This window comes from Castor canadensis, chromosome 7, assembly GCF_047511655.1.
Source record: "Castor canadensis chromosome 7, mCasCan1.hap1v2, whole genome shotgun sequence".
In the NCBI taxonomy this organism is placed as follows: Eukaryota; Metazoa; Chordata; class Mammalia; order Rodentia; family Castoridae; genus Castor; species Castor canadensis.
Genome location: NC_133392.1, coordinates 60397263 through 60403621, shown reverse-complemented (window position 1 = coordinate 60403621; position 6359 = coordinate 60397263).

Genomic DNA, 6359 nt, shown 5'->3' with positions numbered 1-6359 from the left:
TGCCCCTCTTTTTAGTTCCTTAGAACTGCAAAAGCACTACTTTTTTTGTGACCTTGTTCTCTAAAGTAGCATCCGTGTTCCTTTAGCATCACTGTGGGAACTTCCTCTGGGCAAAGCCACAGTGGCCTTCCTGAGTCTGGGCACAGAGCTCCTTGCCTCAGCCGCCTAGAACAAGCTCCGTAGCACACATGAGTTGAGGCTGGGGTCACCTCTCCCTTCCTGAGGACAGGGCTGAGCCCAGGGCCAGTGCTTTAAAAACTGCTCAGGGAGTGAGTGAAACAGCCCTTGGTGGGCAAGGCCCTGAATCCCTCAGTGGGAGAGGAGTGGAGGCTCTGGCCTTGGCCTCTCCTGAAGCAGCAGGTCTCTAGTCTCTGTGCCTTCAGCCTGCATTTCAGCAAGATGTTCTTGTCCCTCCCTGCCCTGAGTGGTGACGCTGGCTGCCAGCCAGACGATGGCTACAAGAGGCCCTTTCTTCTCTGAGGTCACCAGATTAGAGCTGACCTCCTCCCCTCTCTGGGACCAGCCCTTCCAGGGCCCCTAGCACTTCCACAGAGGCTTCCTGTATCCCCTCCTCCCGCTTATCCAAAATCGAACTCTATCCAACCTAACCCCCCTCTGCGCCCCTTGCCCCAAGAGCAAGGCACTTCATTGGGCTTCATCCTGGCTTCAAGTCTGACTCTGGCTCTTAGCCTTGGACCACAGACAGTCACTTAACACCTCTGAGCCTCAGTATTTTCATCTTTGCAAACTTCAGCCTATATCACAAGGTGCTGGATTGGAATATAAGCCAACTCTCTTTGAAGCAGGCTATGAGGTCATCTCTCGCTTTTAGTGCTCTACCTCTTGAGCCATACTGCCAGCCATTTTTGCTTTAGCTATTTTTTTTTAATAGGGTTTCAAGTTTATGCCCAGGTGGCTAGGCTGTGATCCTCCTACTTACACATCCTACATAGCTGGGATGACAGGTCTGTGTGACTGTACCCAGCTATTGGTTGGGATGCAGGTCTTGAGAACGTTTTGCCCTGGCTGGCCTTGAACCAGGATTCTCCTATCTCTGCCTTTGGAGTAGCTAGGGCTACAGTCATGAGCCACTGGGCCAGGCCCAAGTTCAGCTCTTAATTAAATACATGTCTCCATTATTATTGGTTACCTGGGCTCAGGTAACCTTCTTCCTTATCCACACCTACCTACCAGGCGATTGGCGCTTGCCAATTTTCTCTCTGCCATGTCTCCCTTGTCACTCTCTCTGTCCCCCTCCAGAGGCTTCTCCACGTCGTCCCTTGGCAGGATCTTTGTAGCCTCTTCCTGCCTCTCATTTATCCTCTACATTGCAGCTGGATCATGTCACATCACTTCTGAGGAAACTTCTATGAATTCCACTGCCCACCAAATGGAGCTGATTTTCAGGATGGTGTCCAACCCCTCTGCAGCCTCCCTCCTAGAACCCCCAACTTTTCTTTGTAGTTTTATCTCTAACTCTAGCATTCTAGATTCTGGAGTGGAGAGGAGAAAAAACAAACAAAGAAAAGCCACAAGGTGCTAGTGCCTCACTGCTGTACTCCTAGCTACTTAGGAGGCTAAGATGGGGAAGATCAGGTTGAGGCCAGCCTGAGGAAAGAGTTAGTGAGACCCCATCTCAACAGAAAAATGCTGGGTGTGGTGGCATGTGCCTGTCACCCCAATGACAGTGGGAGGCTTAAAATAGAAGGATCAAGGTCCAGACTGGCCTGGGCAAAAAGAGAAACCCTATCTCAAAAATAATCAGAACACAAAAGGCTGGAGGTGTGGCTCAAACAGCAGAGAGTCTGCTTTCCAGGTCTTTTAATACTCTATTCTTTATTACATTGTTTCCCTGTCAAAAAGTCCTTATCTACAATTTTACTTCCTGATTTTTTTTTCAGTACTGGGGATGGAACTCGGAACCTTGCACATGCTAGGCAAGGCCACTGAGCCACATTCTCAGCTCTCATTTATTGAAATCTTCCTTGCCTTGAATTCAGGACCTGCTTCAAATGCTACTTCTTCCAGGAAGCTTTCCCTGATCTCTCCTGCAAGAGTAGCCACTCCTGTCCCTGCATACTCTGAAGGTTTAGCACAGGATGGGCTGTGTCTGAGCATTGTGTCCCCTGAGGCAAGGAGCATGTCCTAGAGCAGCTCTGTACCCATGAGTGGGCCCAGGTCATTTGCTAATGTAGCTTGTGGGTGGCCTGGAGCCCTCAGAGCACACGGTCAGCCCAGGACTGCAGTTTCTGTCCTTGCAGTGTAGAGTCTAAGGAAAGGCTCTGATCAGTAAGCATGTGACACAAACCCCTAGAAGCACCACAATGCAGAGTCATCCTGGGAACAAGGGATGAATGGCCTCTGGTTTCTCAGGTGTCCTCTGCTGGCCTCTCTGATGTGGGATCTGTACCAGGAGGGGGAAATCTCCCTGCCAGTGAATACTAGTGTCTACCTGAGAGTCCACCTGCCAGAAAGCTGTCCCGTGGCCTCCTTCTGACTCTCTCATGGGTCCATGGACAATGGAGTTTCTGCAAAGATCTGGAGTGATCCCACCCACCCAACAGCTGCTACCTTGTAACCCATTCCCTCTGACCACACAGTGAAGCTTCAAGAGAAGGGGCAAGAGTGTAGCCTCTGAGAAAGTCTGGCTATCCAGTGACTCCCAGTCTACATGGTGGCTGGATAGGTGGCGGGTAGGGAGGGCCAGACTTCCTTCATAAACTAGGGCTCCATGACTGCAATCTTATGCATCAATAGTGAACTCCAATATCCCCTTCAAGGGGCCAATAAGCACTCTCCCACTCACAATTAATCCTTGGTCCACAGCCCTTTATTTATACCCACAGTACTCAACAGTCTGTCTTCTATTAAATGGGGGCATAAGCAAGTCTACCCTGATAGCTTCCATTTGTGTGGCACTCCAGAGTTATCAAGAAATCTCACAATAACCAGGTGAAACCTGCCAAGGGAAGCACAGAGAGGGAAGTGGCTTTTCCAGAGATGGAGAGCTGGACTCAAGACAGCTGGACTCAAGACAGCTGGGGTGCAAATAAGGGCTCCTCACCCCACAGCACATCTTGGAGGATGGGTGGGCATCTCACCTATTTTACATCTCTTGTAGTGCCTCTGGTGCATTGTCAATAGAGGCATCAGAATTTTTCATCCTGTTGAAGTGGCCTGGCCTCCAATGGGGTAGAGGAGGTGGTAGGAGTGAGCTGGCAGCAACTTGGCCAGCTGAGGTCCCATTTCCCTACCGCACTTTGTGACAAAGTGGCATTGCTTCCCAGGACTCCACCCGGATAAACACAAATGGGCAAAGTCTATAACCTCTCCTCATGACCCCATGTCCCCAGAAGCTGCTTTCTACTCATATTGTCATCACTATTGTTATCCTGATGCCAACTAACAGTCACTTGGAGCCCAGTATATGTCAGGCCCCATGGGGAGCCCACCAGCCAGCGAGCTACCATTATCTCCATCTACATGGGGTTAGGAGATGACTCATCCACACACAGTCCCAGTACTTTAAGTAGAACTGGGACTCCTGGGATTGAACTTGAAATGTTGGAAGTCTGAGCCCCCACTTATGACCCCTGGGTTAGCCTGCCTTTTGCAGGCCATGTCAGCTAGATGCCAGGCAGAGCCAGTGAAGTCAGGCATCCACTCCTTCTTATACACACTGCCTGCCCAAGACCAGCCCCACCCAATGGGGGCAGTCAGAGATATCCAAGCAGATCCTTATGCTGCCCCTAGACAATTTAGTGTATAACTCACTTGGCTGACTGTTGCCATCATCTATCAGATGGGCATGACATCTTCATCTTACAGTGGTACAGACTGATGCTCACAAAAGTCAAGGATCTTGCCAGGCTTTGAGACTGGCTGTAGTCTCTTATATGGAGCCAATCAGCTGCCAGAACACAGCTCTGTGCGAGGTCAGCAGTCAGGACCACCAGCTATGCCCAGGGAACTCATGGAAGATGTCTAGGAGGTGGTGACCCTGAGCAGGGAAAGGATGGGCAAGGGGGCAGCACATCACCACAGAGGGGACCCTAGGCAGGATTTGTCCCAGTGAGCCTGGGAAGACTGGCATCCCACAGGTGGCTGAGGAATTTAAGCATCAGGCAATCACACATCCTTGTCGGTAGAAGGCACCTATTATATATAGTCAGGCCTGAAGGAATCCTTAATATCCCTTAACCCAACAACATCCTCTAATCGACTCCATGATTAAAAATGTTTTATCTTGAAACATTTCAGATAGCCAAAAAACTTAAAAATAATTAAGCCCTGGCACAATGGCTCACAACATCATTCCACTACTCAGAAGGTGTCAGACAAATTTCAGTTGAAGGACAGATTAGGCAGAAAGTTAGACCCCCATCTCAATCAATAAGCCAGGTGGGCCTGGTGACTCATATCTGTGAGCCCAGCTCTGCAGGAAGTCATAGGTAGGAGGATCTGGGTTTGAGACTGTCCTGGGAAAAAAAGCAAAGAAAGGGGTGGGGCGGGGAAACTGGAGGCATGGTAGAGTGCCTGCCTAGCAAGAGCAAAGCCCCGAGTTAAAATCCAGTACTGCCAAACAAAGGTGTGTTACTTGGCAATAAAAGGAATGAAGTAGTAACACATGCTCCCACGTGGATAAACCTTGAAAATGTTACACTACACCAGATAGGGAGGAAGTTCTTGGTGGTCTAGGGATGGGGGCTTGGTGGGAAATGGAGGGGTAACTGATAAAAGGTTGGGTTACGTTTTTGGGGTGATGAAAATGTTCTAAGATTGACTGTGGTGACGGTGACACAATTCTGTGACTATGCAAAACCTGTTGAATTGTGTACTTTAAATGGATGAATTATATCTTAATAAAGCTGTTATGAAAACCATATAACCTATCCAGCGTAGTCATCACCCAGCCGAATAATTACCCATACACCAGGGTTCCCTAGGGACCTCAGTGTCCACCTTGTCCCTCCTCCCCTCTGAATTTGGTGTTTTTAATTCCCATGCATTTCTTTATATACTTATGGCTTACGCATATATTCCCTGAACAATGCATTGTGCTCTTGCATATGTTTTTAGCTCATATTGTAAATATCCTCTTGTCATTTGCTTTTTTCCTCTCCATAGGATGTGATTCTTCAGTGAAATTGCTCATCCCTAGGTCTAGCTGGTCTGCAATCTCGTGGATGGTATTTCTTTGCACAAGTACTACAGCATGGACAGCACACTGTCCACCCTCCTGCTGACAGATGCTCAGGCTCCCTTCCTTTTCTTCACTCAGTAGGAACCATGCCCCACAGAGCATCCTTCCTCTTTCCCATGAGTGGTTCTCTCTGCTGTGCTTAGGAGGGTAGCTACATCGTGGGGCAACTCTTCCTTTCACCAGATATTGCCACATGGTTCTCCAAAATCAGCTGCCTCTTTATATAAGTGAGGATTTGAAGGTCCAGAGAGAGGAGAGCAACCTGCTCAGAGTCCCCCACGATCTAAGTCCCAGTCCAAGGATCTCCTGGCCTTTTTAGAATCCTCCATTTCCTTTTTTATTTCCCTACAAATCTTCTGTGACCACCCAGGTGTTATCAGAGCTAATCTAGGAGAAACACATTATCAGCGTTATCCAGGAGGGCTGGGGATCTGGAAGTGCTTTTGGGAGGAAATGAGGAAGAAATTAGCTTAGGAGGATTCCCCTGGTGGCCCTAAAATGCAAGCCAAGGGTCTGGGAGAGAGGAGGCGCTTTCAGGGCCAGATGGCAAAGCACTTTCACAACCAGGTAGCACCTGGTCTCCCAGCAGCCGTGGGTTCTTTGGCTCTTTCCATGCTGGTCACCTGACCCTCCTTCCCACAAGGGGGACAGGAGCTGTGGCTGGGAGTTGGGGGCGGGGTCCTGCAAGTACAGAGTAACAGCAGCCCTCCCTTCTGGAGAAAGCAGGTGACAAGAAGGAGGTGGGATGATGGCTGACTGATCTCTAAAACCAATGGCCATGGTCCCTTCACCCACAGCCACGGCAGCCCCAATGTGGTCAGAGGATCAGCAGTGCTGGTCTCCCCATGAAGCCTGCTGGCAATGCAGAAAGGATGACAGCCAGGGGCTAGGAATTTGACATCTATCCTGAGGGCAATGCAAAAATGCTTAAGTGCTGGGTTAACTAGGGTTGTACATTAATTTTAAAACACCATTCTGCTTCTGTGTGAAGATGGGCCTGTCACTGGAGTGAGGGGACCAGTTAGCAGGATCCTGCAGTGCAGAAGGTGACAGGGTGAACAGGCGATGATGGTGGAGATGAGGGAATTGACAGAGAGAGACCAAGGGGACTGATGGGATGTGAGGGAAAAGGTAGGGTCCCGGCTCATTCCCAGGA